Raw genomic sequence first — 14,774 nt, forward strand, 5'->3', positions numbered from 1 at the left:
TTGTTGGGACAGAATACCTGGTGATCTCCAGGAGGCAGAGTCTTCATGGCTATGCTGAAGTCATGGCTGATCTTCCCTGCGCCACAGAGTCCCCATCGAGTTGCCATGTTAAATTGGATTGTAAGTGACAAATGAGCAAGGTGGTGCTTTAGTAAAGATCTAAGCTACTGGCGAGTGGTGACCTTGGAGAGGTTGCACGTTCAGGGAAAGTGGTGTACTGCCATCCCTTAGAGCCAACAGAACTTCAGTAGAAGGGTTCTGCATTTATATGCAGGGGAGGCAAGATGTGTCACAGTCCTTCTGCTCCCACCCTCAGGTAACGGAGACAACACACACACATACATACACACACACACACACACACACACACACACACACACACACACACACACACACACACACACACACACACACACACACACACACACAGAAAGCCCTCCTGCTGTGTTGTTGTGTTGATGCTGATACAGGCTTTTCAATCCAGCCTGAAGTGGTTGGTACCAGTTGTCTCTAACAATCTGTAACCAACTGGGCCCTTTCCCATCATTAACACGTTGAAGAGGAAAAAATGTGCACAGTTTCACATGTACAGGGTTAGGGTTCACTTTGCTCATGGATCAGTACTCTCCCACAGCAGTACGGGTCAAGTACTGGAACCATGGGTTTCTTTGTTTCCAATAAAGAGAGGAACTGATTAGCTTAACAACCAAACAGAGGCAAATGATTAAACTGGACTCTCATGGGGTGGCTGGGGTAAATAGATATGTTGGGTTCACAGAATACTCATGCAGCCCACAGCAGGGCAATTTAACTGGCCAGTAAGCTGAGCCAGGATGACTATGGAAAAAGCATCAGCTCAGTTGCCCTTGAGCTAAATATTATCTGTTTAGGAAGACAGGCACTTGTGTAAACCTCCTGCCAAATGCTGCCAGTAGAGGACACTGTGCTGTCAGCACACTGTTACTTTTCCTCTCCAGCTCTGTGGATTTTATGTGGCTCATGATTTATAAAATCAGGTAACAGCTGATGTTAACCAAGAAGTATACAACTGTTCTTTAGAAACAATAATATGATGACTGTTACTATTTCTTTGTTGACTCAGGAGGAAAAAAGCATATTATTTCAGTAACATTAATTCAGATTCATATGTTTAACTGATAAAAAACATTTTTGTAATTAAAATAGAGTAATTATTACCAATAATTTGCTGTAGATAAAATTGGCTATCTAATAGATGTGATCTTTAGTTTGTGATTTTTTTTCTTTTTTCATTTCCTGCAGGTGCTGCATAGGGATTGGATTTATATAGGACATGAGAACATAGTGTCACTGCCACCAACATCTTCATTATAAAAGAGAAGAAATTTTTATCAATGACTGTGCTCACTGGCAGCCTTCCTTTTGTATTTCAGTTCCAAATGAATTCTGGGAGCTGTGTGCCGTTGTCATAACAACAAGGTACCAGCTGGGCAATTTGTATGCAAATGGCATTGGGTTTGGCCTGATATCCCTGCCTATACCACAGGACCTGGTTGCCATGGGAATGCCCAACTCCTGCTTGGGTAATAATTTAATAATTGAGCAATTTTACTTTCTTTTTTGTTTCATCTTGGGAAAAGGACACACCACGATTTCTTCGGCTGGACTGCATGGCAACATCCGCACAGGTGTTAATAGAAGACCTGGAAGTGTGAGTGAGGAGGTGAAACCTAACACCACAAGTGCAACTAGATTTTGGATTGGTGTGAAGCAGTAGATCAGGTCTTGTGCTGCCTGACTTGGCTGCCAGCAGACAGGCTCACAATGTGGAGGCTCAGGTGGCCAGAGAAGGGCATTGTGGGCAGGAATGGGACAGGGACTGCCTGACAGCCATCCACCACTTTCACCTTCAGCTGAGCCATAGATGCTCACTTTTCAGCAGCAGCTAAAAAACTCAACATTTCCAGCTGAGTGCACACAAGGTCATGAGGATGACAAAACTTTCCATTTTAATAAATAGGTATTGATGAATAGCCAATGTTTAGCAAAGTTTGGGGTTTCTGTCTGAGGATGCTAAAAATGGCAGAGAGGTCTGGTGCAGGAGGCGAATGGTAAAGACAGCACCAGAAAGTCAACTGTGATGAGCCAAGTCATTCAGAAAGCTGGCATGTGGAAGGAAGCCAGCGGCTCATTAATTCAGCATGGCCAGGACGATTGCCTTCCACTCTTATCACTTCTCACTGTCTTTATTTGATTAAGAATTCATGCATCATCTCTTGTCTGTGTCCCTTTTCCATCAGGACATGGACAAATGGCATCTGATGGGTCACGTGACCAGTTCTTAGAGGGGGTGGATTGTTTTGCCTGCGAAGGTGGTTTATCACGGCAGACAATTTTGTTTCACACATTGTCACATCATTTCATGTGTGTGTCTTGCTGTCAGAAAATAAAAAAAGAAACTGTGCCCCCTCCCTTTGTTATTGACAGCAGCAATGCCGCAGTGGATTCTGTTAATTACAATGCTATTTATTTTCTTTTTGAGGAGTGTGGAAGACAATGCAAACATTCAAAACTAGTAAGGAGCTACAAGTCTGACAGGGAACACTCGTCTGAAAAAAGAAAATGTCATGTAAGTCCTTCTGAATAATTCCAAAGAGTTGCAAGGTTTTCACTTAACAGTCACAATGCGGTTTTGTAACACCAGTTACTGTGTAACAGCTCCTTATTTCATCAGCACCTTCAAGTTAATGGGAAATAAAAAAGCACCAAAGAGAGCCACCCTAATCCTATTTTGATTGATGCGGATATGCAGAGGGTTTCTACCCCCCCGCTTCCTCCAGCTGTCAGTGAGAGCCGTCTTGCTGCTCTGTGTTTCTTTTTTTGGGGGGGTGGGGGTATTGCAGTAGTTATGGGAGCACCATCACTCCTTCATCTCTGTCTCAAGGTCACTGCAGAGGAAGGGTGACAGGCTAGACAAGCGCCAGGAGGTGCCAGCCATTTTGAGGGGAGGCTTGGAGCCTGATGAATCTAGGGAGGGAGAGGGAAGTGTGCAACAAGGAGTAATAAGTCATTTTGTCAATGCTACAGCATGTTCTGATGTGTGGGCTGGGTTATTTTTTTTCCATTAGAAAAAGTGTGATAGAGGGAGCAAGCAGAAATGGTCGCCTTTATAGTCGCCTGGTATTGTGCTGGCCCTTTGAGAGTCCTATCTTTGTCTGCAGCGCATACACACTGGGAAGCTGAGCTGTGGAGCAAGAGCGAGCTGGACCAGAGCTGACTTAGCAGCCCTTCATCTGGGCGTTAGAGTTGATGGGGAGGGGGAGCAGGGTGTAAATTCTGTACAGCCACACATTGAGCTATTATAGCAACTTATCATTCTTCATTTCTTCACTTTCACACCTACTGTTTCCATTTTTCCAGCCTTGTGTTTGGGAGATTTCTTTCTTTATCTGTCCACTTGATACAACACTTCCAGCAGACTGCGCTTTATGTGGCTGATAGGTTTCCTTTACAGTTTTGTCCATCTATTGTGTTACCTGCTTTGATTGTCGGATAGTCTAGATCTCACACTTTTGATATTAAACAGGAACAGTCACATATATTGTAGTCACTGGGTGTATTCATGCACAAATATAAAAATAGAAAAACTTGAAACTAAACAACTATTATTTACAGGAATTCAAAGAGAATGGATTCACTGAGTGACTTTTTATTATTACATTTCCCTTTTCCTATTTCTATCTATTCTGTTTACATCTAATGGAGCCGAAAGATAGTTTTCCAACCAACAAATAAGCTTTCTAGTGTAGCAGTTGGCCCGCTGGTGAATGTTTATTTGTGTTTGAGTGCTAAACAAGGTGTCTATCAGTGCTGCTGCTCCACTAGAGTAAGTACTATCTGTCTCCATTAACTTCAGCCTATATATGGGGTGGATGGGACAAACACTTTCTACCTCACTCTCTCTTTCCATCCCTCTCACTCTCTATCTCTTCCTCTCACACACATACACATTCACATGAAGCAAAGAGACGCTGGGCCTTTATCTAAGTTCACAACGGTGCCACTATGTATCAGCTGACAGAGATTGTAGGAGGTGATATGGAGTCCATCACGCAGCTGCTGGTGAGGTGAGAGTGTGAAACATAGCAGGAGCCAAGACATGACAAGACAGACTCTATCGCCACCATAATAATGTCTGGTTAGTTTTGAGGAATGTCCATGATGGAATGGAAGGATAATCCCACAAAATGTGGGGAAAAGTTATCAAAAGTTTCCTAAAAAAATAGTTATAAGTGATATATGTAAGGTATTAAATACTGAATGTCAGCTTTTGTTTCAGTGTTCAGTTTGTAGTCTACCCTTTATCAGTGGCAGATATTCTATGTTTTAATTGTATTACTTTAGTTACTTCTTCGATTCTGAAAGTCTGCAATAAACATAGAATTTTATTATTGGAAATTGGAATTTTCTTGTCTGACACTTGTGAGCTAAGAAAATTCTCCTCCATCTCAAACTTAACAAGTGGTGCCAGGCACAACAAACCCCGCCCCTCACACATATTGTAGCTTATTTTGGCATCGATCCAGCTGATGTCATCATGTCTATGCATGTGCTGATATTAGCATATCAATTACCTCTATATATGTGCAAAGTTTGAAGTCAGTTGAAACAAAATTGATGTTTTTATAGACATTTCAGATTTTGTGCACTATAAGTAAATGTGGGGAAAAAGATTTTAAAAGTTGATAAAAAAAAAAAAAAATTAAACTTTGACCTACTTTTCCCAAAATGTAACCACATCTATTTTGAGTCACTGGCAAACTATAAACCCAATTTGATATGAATTCAACCAATAGTTTTGCTGCTACAGACATTTGAAATGCTGCCCATTATAAGTAAATGGGATTTATTCTTTTTTTTTTTTTTTTTATTCATAAAAAATTTGAATTTACACCTACTATTCTCAAAATATAATCAGATCTATTCTGGGTCACTGGCAATCTATAAACCCAATTTGGTATGAATTCAACCAATAGTTTTGCTGCTAGAGTGTTAACAAACAAACAAACAAACAAACAAACTGAACCGAAAACAATACCCCTTGCCTCTCCCTCAGGGTGTGGGGTAATATATACTCTAACACATTCTTGGATTAGATAGAAAATGTATCATTACAAAGATGAAAAAAGGCTGTTTTTCTGAGATTGTGAACAGTGTAAAACTTCCCCATACTGTACTTAAAGTAAACACCTACAGCAGGAAAATGTATTTCAGATAATGCTGCATTATAATTATTATAATACAAAACATTTATGATAGGAAAACACAGATTTTACTGCAAAAATAAATAGGTTTTTTACTTATACACTTTATTGATATTACTTACATCATTTTAATTTACTGTATGAAGAACTCTTACTTCTGGTGAACAGTTTTCATTGTGTATTTTTGGTACTTTTTCTCAAACCCTCAAAGACCCAAACAGTTAAAAGCTAAGTGACCAAAAGCATCCACTTATATAGTATGTTTAATAACTTTTCAGCCACTGGTCCTATCAATACATTTAAATAATAAGATAAAATGCAGTTTTTCAGCAGCATCAGCTGTGACTTATTTGCGCAGTGTAATAATGGAGACTCCATAGTGAAAATGGAAATACTGTCATTTTCTGCACTGTTAATTCACCCGTAAGACCCTGTAGTTTGACAAATGACAGTGGATGGAGACACATGTTTTTATGTTCTGATATAATAACCTTTGACCTTATTCTGAGTTTTTATGAACATTTACATGATAAATATTTAAAAAATATGAAAAGATCTGATTTTCACAGAAAAAATACAAAAATGCAGAGGATGATAGAATATTTAGTGATACATCAATTAAAAAGGATAAAGGTAGAGAAAAGTTCATTTCAGAAGTCACAACAAAAATACTTCTACATCATTAAGTGTTAAATCTGGAAGATCTGAATAATTCCCCTTCCGCTATTTTAGTATTTTTTAATTAACTATCAACAAAGATATCAGGTATCATTTATAAGGAGCTACAAAGATGCTCGTCATGTCGAAGCAAAACCAGATAAACTTTTATTGTAAAAGTACAACTTCAAAATTGTCACTGTTGTATTTTAGTTTTGTTTCTGGACTTTCACTTTCTTAACTTCTTGTTTTTCACAGAAACATTTCCTCAGTAGTTGGTATGACCTCCCTGTGCCCCTGTCTCCCACCATGTGACAGAGGAACTCTTCACCGCGACCAGTGTAACTGCTTCACCCACCTTTTGATTTCCCACTCCATCAGTGGTCTGTATCCCCCCTGTTGGCCAATCACACTGACTCCTCTGCGGGGAAGCCGAAGCCATTAAGCAGCCACACACCCCACTGCATCTCCCTGTTTAATTGCCTGATAGGGCTTGTGATATTTTTATCATCCGTCCTGTGGCGGATGGCTGCCGAGAGGGGAGTTGTGGACATGTGTGTGTATGTGTGTGTGTCTTTACATGTCATGCCTCGGTACACCCCTGACAAGAGAGCTGCCTGCTTCTGCAGGAAACCCTGCGCTTCTGTGCACCTGCATATCAAACTGTGTGACCCAACCTCTGAGCCGTGACATAGCACAGAACACGCATACCTAAATACAGCTTTAGCTTTGATGCCTCATCATTATTGTGCTACTGATAATGAATCATGTCTTCAGCACTTTGGAGCTTTGTTAAATATTATCACCCAGAAACATTTTCCAGTTGTTCCCCCACAGCAGTGATAGGAGGATGTTTTCATTTGGTCTTGAGGTTTAAAGATGGCTTGGGAAAATAAGGTGGATGGATTTATCACTCCAAGCTGCTATCTGTATCAGATACGGTGCATTTTCCAGCCTGGAGACTTTATAAACAGATACACAGGTTACTCTGGCCCTCTCAAACACATAGCCACACTGGAAACTCTTCCTTCCCTGCTGGCTGCTAGGTTTATTAACTGTATACTTTTTCACAGTCAAAGTGATTTAGGGCTTTAAAGGAAGGTAAAGGGTTGGAAGAAGTGTCAGCAGGAGGGCTGAAAAAATTGGAGAGAGAGAGTACATATGATCCTTATTGGAGCTCCAGAGCCTCCAACAGGCAACCAACGTGAGACCAGGGAAGAACCAATTCTCTCATTTTTCCAGCTGAGTTTTTGGCAGGGGATTAGGAAGAGGATTTCACCTTTCTGGGATCTCTTTGAGTGCAAGTTCTGTCTTATGTGGGAATTATTGAATTCTTTCTGCAATTCCCTCCATGCTAGCTAAAAGATTTCTCTGTGGTCACTCCATTTATTGATTAAATATAGCCACAGCGGTCAGCCACAGAGTAAGTACAGTTCTTCCTCAAATAGTGCAAGACAAGATACATTTTTGGAATAATGTGAAACTTTGAGTCAGGTAATGTTTTGTTCATATATATATATATATATATATATATATATATATATATATATATGTATATGTATATATATGTATATGTGTGTGTATATATATATATATATATATATATATATATATATATATGTATATGTATATATATGTATATGTATATGTATATGTGTGTGTATATATATATATATATATATATATATATATATATATATATATATATATATATATATGTGTGTATATATATATATATATGTGTGTGTATATATATATATATATATATATATATATATATATATATATATATTCATTCATTTAATTTTTAATGGATACTATTTTATGTGTGTAAATTGGGGAGCTGCATTAGTGTTGATTATTTAAAGGGGTTCTGATATTCCAAACTCTCAACAGCAGAGATAAACAATTTACTAGAAAACTCTTACATCAACAAATCAAAGAATGTATCCACTGACTGCATCACTCAATGGATAAAGTATAAAGCTCATCATTTACAGTAGTTTAGAGGCACCACCAAGGTTTATTCTTCAAACAAAAACTCATAAGTGGTCATTTTGACAGTATGTAAAAATAGCGCTGTGTCTTATAATTGTCACATGCTGGGCTAACCGTTAGTTTACACTACAGCTGTTAGCTTAGCTCTGTTTTTAAATGGAAAACAGCCACAAATCACCTGTTTTCTGTATGGGTTGTGTTGTCAGTAGCTGCATTGAAGATATGTTTGGAAACGTCTAAACAAGATCAGAAATGTCACAGTTTAGTCTGAATCATGGATCAACAAATGTGAACTTATCAAATGTAATAATATCACATAATAACTTTATATTTTCATAAGCCTAATAATCAAACTCACCTGTGTAGAAGAAACATTGATCATCAAACTCCACTATTTTCATTCAGTTCTGTGTCCAGTGGTGAAAACAACAACAGTGCTTCTAGCTTTTATCACTTTGTCATTTTCTTTGGCTCTAAAAGTTGTTTTATTGGCAGTTCTCATCCCATCTCGTCACTTTCTGATGATTTGGTCAAAGGTCCTGCAGAAATAGTTTTCATCACCATGGGATATGGGCAGAGTGACTCACTACTCCCTCTAGTGGTCAGAAAAAGTCCCCCAACCTGTTGGTATAAACAGTCAGTTCATATCTGTATAATCCAATACACTGGCATTTTTTGGCATAACTTCAGAGCCCTATTGACTCTAATTTTTAATATTTAAAAGTAGAAATACTACATATCGACTCTTTAATTGACTGAATAATAAGCCTTAAAAGAAAAATTATGTTCTATGTAGAAATTGAAAACAGCTAAACATGGAGTCAGCTGTTTTCGTGCTGTGTTGGTGCCCACAAACTGCATTTAGTTAAATAATTAACCAACAAAAGGATAAAAAAAATCTTCCTATTTATATGGTTGGTCTATCTATAGACTTATATTTCTGTTGTAGTATTTTTATTTGCATTTTTTGCTTGTAATATATTTCTATTTTCATTTTCTTTCCTGTTGTTGTTAACTTGTAAGAAAAGGGTTTTTTGGTCAGAAACATTTTACCATTAACACAGGTATTTCCATGTTTAATAACTCTAATCTTTTCTAACCTTGATTTTTCATGCAATAAGATAAACAGAAGTATAAAATAAACATATGAAAAAACAGAAAACAGGTCAGCAACAAAAACAACAAACACAGTTGACTCCTCTAATCATCACAGAAGAAGGAGTGTGTTGATATTCTCAATTTCTTTGTGGTTGACACATCAAAATCATGAAATATTCAACGTTTAACTGCCTCCTATAATCCCAGTTGCAGCTCCAGGATTAGAACGGAAGCGGGAGTGGATGTTCATAAAACGCCACTTCCTTTTCTCCCTCTTTTTTTGTCGTCTCCTCAGTAACAAACACACATACACCACTCTGACCACAGACACACTCACACATTGTTCACCAATCACCTCAGTCTTTTCCTTCTCCCACACACAACCCTCTTATGTCCTTTTCCCTCTTCTTACATTATCTCTGTCCTAGGTGCTCTCCTTCAGCCCCCTCCTCCATCTGTTTTATCACATACAAAACACACACACACGCTGACATAGTTACAGCACCCTGCTACATACACACATTAATACACAAACAATCACACACACACACACATTCACACACAATACGATTTTCCCCACTCCTCCCTCTTGTTGTTTTTTCTCTGTTTTGCTCTGGGGAAGTTGGCACCGTACTGTAACTGTCTATTGAATCCACTCCTCGGAGCTATGTGGTTACACAAAAATTACATGCAATATAAATCTTACACATTTTGCAAATAAAAAAAAAAAAAAAAAAACGATTCCCATGTGAAACACCTTAGGAGCAAACATCAAAGGTACAATAGCTCTGAAGGATCCACTCCAGCTAATGAAAGTGAGTCACCCTTTGCACAAATTAGATCTGCTTCCTTCATCTTATGTAAAGACTCTATAGCTGCTCATATAAGGCTGCTCTTACTTATACAGACGCAGAGAATGAGCTTTAGCGTCGAGAAGCACCATGATTCCTAATTAAACCTGCCAAGATTTTGTCAGTTCTTCTTATTGATATTCATCATATGTCACTTTACAGTTGACCTAAATTGTCCAAACTGTGCAATATTATTATGGAGTATCTGCACTGATGACATCAAGTTGGAATAATTCCACTTTCAGACACATTCTTCTTTTTATTTTTATTGATACACATCAGCACTGCAAAAATCAAAAAGTTTTGTATATGAAAAAACAAAATTTGAAACTGAAAATTTAAGTTTTGATCTTGAATTTTGAAAAAAACCCAACAATATTAAAAATAAGTGTATGAAAAGTTTTTTCAGGTTAAATATAATTTTGATTCATTTCGGTAATTCTTTTGAATAAATTATTTCTTTTCATTTTTCACTTTCATATGTATTTTAATATTTGAGGTTTTATTTTCTTCAGTGGCATGTTTTATCTTTTCACATTCAGATCTTATTTTTTATGGTTTAAAATCTTATTTTTTCACTTTCAGATCTTTTTTTCTGCTTTCAAATTTTTTTTCAGTTTCAGATCTCTTTTTTTCGCTTGTATAACTTTTGGCCCTGATGTGGCGTGGAGGGCGTGGCCTTAACCGAGAGGGGCGTGGAATCATGAGTGACAGCATATTGGCTCCATATTACCATGTGTATTTTTCTCATTTCTAGTCAAAATATCTCATCACACTTTAAATAAGACATAATCACCTAAAGAGTAACTTCTCAGTGAGATATAAGACAAAGTGCTTCCCAAATGAACAAATAATATTTTTATGTTTTGCTATATGATTATATGTTTTGATGTATTTTAATGTTTTGCATCTTTTCACCACACCACAGGCATGTCTTCTATATATCCAGACAATGTATGCCAACAAAGCACATTTTCAGCCTTTAGAAATTAAATACAATTAGTTTGATTAATTTCTGTACTTTTATTGTGTTGTTCTTGTTTTATTGTGTACAATTTGTTTGTATTTGTTGTGATTTATTTTTATTTTTTTATTTTTTAATGTTTCCTGTCGAGGGATTATGGATGCAATAATCTGACAATATTTCTGACACATTTGATTCTGATATTGTCTTAATATAGATGTTCAGTCAAAGTCAAAGTTTATTTATATAGCACTTTACAACATCATAACGAAGACCAAAGTGCTTTACATCTAAAAGCATGATTAAATTATAAGATATATAAGATATAAGATGTAATTTATGTACATTTGTGTACTATTTATACCAAATAATCTAAAAAGTTTCAAATAAAAATGATTAACAATCCAAATAGTTGTGACTTTGCATTACTTTTTTTTTGTTGCAAGAAAACAAGTATCTGTATTTCAGTCATAATATCCCCACCCTGGTAACTGACAGACAGCTTCACTAAATCACTGCTTTGATATTCTGCACATCTCCTGAAGGTGCATGTGACATAATTCTTTCTGAGGTCATATCAGCAAAAGTGTGGAAATAATTTCAAAGCACCACTCGCAGTGACAGCCGAATAAGGATCAGACCTGGTCAATAAGGAATGTCAATCAATACGCTGCTATATTACCATTTAGAGCATGTGGCTGAATTGCTCGAGGTCTTCCTCTTCGCCTCTCTCCTTTGTCCAATCCAACCTCTTATTCTTCTGCCTCCTCTGCCTCACATTTTCACGCTCACCCCTCCCTCTCCGTCCTCTATTTGTGAAGGAGCAGATGATTATTTAATTGTAAAAAAAAAAAAAAAAAAAAAAAAAAAAAAAATCATTCATATTTATCACCGGGTTGATTGTAATACATGTTGTACTGTAGTTGTAACAATCAGCTGATTCTGGTTTCCATCAGCGCTGGTATATGCTGCTCTCTTGGGGCGTATGACATAACATTATAGGCCACATGAAGAGGATGATTGCAATGTTGGCTTTCCTTTTTCACCATGTGCATTCCATCTGTTACCTAGTTGATGAGAAACATTTTGTTTCTAAATTTGGGGCACAGATCTGTGTGTAAGATGGCCGCCGCTGGAATGCCTGCTTTGCTTGTTTGTTTTCCGAATGGTGAGGACTTAATTGGATGTTAGGTATGGGACTGGAATCTGACACATGAATGGGCTGCATTTTCCCCGTCCACCAGTAGCTAAGACATTCATTTGCAGGTGACATGAAGCATGGAGGTCAGGTGGGCCAGCGTGACATTTAGTGCATTGGATGGCTGACTCCAGAATTGCTCCTCTTCTCTGTCCCCCTCCAAGAGTAATTCAGCTCAACAGACTCACTCTTCTGCAAAATTATAATTATGGGAGTCAGTAATGACACTTCAAACTATTTTAATTATTCTGAACAATTGCCAGTCCTGTACTGGTATAATTAAGCCTTTCTAGATGCATATGTGGGTGATAATTCGATCCTTGATCCCCCGGATTTTCATGGCTGACGCACATCTGAATGATTTTCATAACAAAATATATTAACAAAGTTTTCATAGCCAAAGGAAAACAGATAACGGCAGTATCTCTAAATGATCTTTCAAGGGTGGACAGGGGACCATGACAGAAACAGAAGCCTATGAAGACAACCAATCAAGGGGCTCTTCTCTTGAAGCCTGGCGATGGTTTAGTGCAAGGCCATTTACTGTCAGAATTTAAACCCTCATGATTTATGGTATGGCTGCCCTGGTCTGCTTTCGCTTCTTAGTTCAAAGGATGAGTCTGGCTCCAAAATGCTCAAGGGCACGGGCTAATATGATAAACAGGGAACAGAGGCTGCAGGCTGAGGGGGTTGGGCCTTCTGCTCTCCACAGTTTACCCTGTGAGAAGCTGAAAATGGTGGTGGTGTGGAGTGCAGCGTCTCCTGAGCCAAGAGGGAAGAGGCATGTGAGGGAGAGAGATCGCTTCCCCATCAACTCTCACTGGGGGAAAGAAGGAGGAGGAGGAGGAGGAGGAGGAGGAGGAGGAGAATGGTATTGCAGGGATCACCAGTCATGGAGGATTACATTTGCTAAAAATAAGAAATGGTATTTTCCTCTTTTTTAAATTAGTTCCTCTGGGTTTCGTTTAATACTGTTATTTTTAGAAGACAGAGAAGCTTTATAAAATATGGAGGAATCATTCACTGAACTATACAGCATACTAATGTGTTGAAATGTTTTTGGCGTCTTTGCCAAAATGTGCGGTTTGCAGCGGAGAGGACAATATCTTAGCTTGCAGTTTCTATTTGACCATTTCACTTTGAGCACTCTACGCAAAATTAAAAGCCTAAAATATCCACCGAGATATTTATCTTTTATGGCAGAGATCAGTTAAGCAGAGTGGGGTATATGTGGGTCATGCTTTCGTGACAGATACAACATTTATAAAGCACTTGATTTAGCTTTTATTTGTCATTATCCCTGTTGATAAAAACATGACTGTTGAAAATAAGAGCCACTGTCGCCTGTTTTACCACCACAGAGCCGAGACTTTTTTGAGGAAAAAGCCACTGAGTTCAATTAAAAGAGAAAAAGGAGAATTTAGAATTATCATTACAAAAACCTCTTTAAGAACACAAATCACTTTGCATAAATGTTAAAAGATAAATGTTTAAATGTGTAAAATGACAATGAAAATTGATTATATATGGATAATGTAGCTATACAAAAATATCTGCATCTTTCCTTTCTTTTCTTTTTATTTCTGTTTCATAAATATCTGTCTCTTTTCCATAAACTGTCATAAATTACTTGACTTATTTAGATCACACACAAACACGTTGTTGCCTGATAATCTTGAATATTATATAACATAATAAACATAAGTATTCTGAGAATTAGTGCATTTCTAAGAGATAAATGTGACCCATGTAGCTGTTACACATATGAATGTCCATATTTTTAATCCAGATTTATCGTCACTGTATTTAACAATAGGGTATGGAACACAACACAATTTTTGGAAAAAATGGGGAGATTTAATATTTTATTTAAAAAGACTAATATATAATTGAAAAATAACCTCATGTACATTTGTCTTATAAATAGGTTATAAATTGTCTATCTGATGGTTCTGATCTGGATGAAGGTAAAATCACTATTCTGTTTTCACTCTTAATTTCTGTTTCCAAAGATACAGTTAAAACACAACACAAAAATATTGTGTATTGTCACGAAAAATATTTTAATTAATTATGTTTCAGCGAAGCTTGTGTTTTATTAAGAGGAGCTGTAGTTTAAAGGACACCAGAATTTATGTAATCCAGAAATTCAACCCACAAAAAAAAAGAAAAAAGAAAGGGTTCACTCCTTAGCCTGTGCTTTACGCCACCAAGTTTCATGAAAATCTGATTTATTTTTTTTTTAGTTATTCTACCACAAGTACCACCTTTGTGAGGATAATTGATATCAAGGTCTCAATGTACAGAACCTGAACTCAGATGACATTCTGTCTTCCTAATCAGAAAAAAAAAAAAAAAACAGCAAACGGTCTGAGCCTCTGAGGGTTTGTCTAGAGGAGGGATTGGCTGAGCTTGGAAATGGACATTTAGGACGGACTGTTAGCAGATGGCAGGGTGACAACTTGAGCTGCTGGTTCTTGTGTTGACATATCACAGTGGGGACGCAGCTCAAGGCAGCATATCATCACATCAGAGCCTGTTTCATTTAGATTCACCATATAATGTGGAAATGCTCACACACACACACACACACATACAAAATTACAGAAGTATTATTTCAATATACATAAAGGTCATGCTTTGTATTATGCAAAATTTAACTCATTTTGTGACAGTCTTTTTTTGCACAGTAGTCTTTTTATATTTTTGACTGCACTACACCTTACTTGACTTATTTTTTTTCCTACGCTTAGTTAAGTTTATTC

Source organism: Sphaeramia orbicularis, chromosome 3, assembly GCF_902148855.1.
Source record: "Sphaeramia orbicularis chromosome 3, fSphaOr1.1, whole genome shotgun sequence".
NCBI lineage: Eukaryota > Metazoa > Chordata > Actinopteri > Kurtiformes > Apogonidae > Sphaeramia > Sphaeramia orbicularis.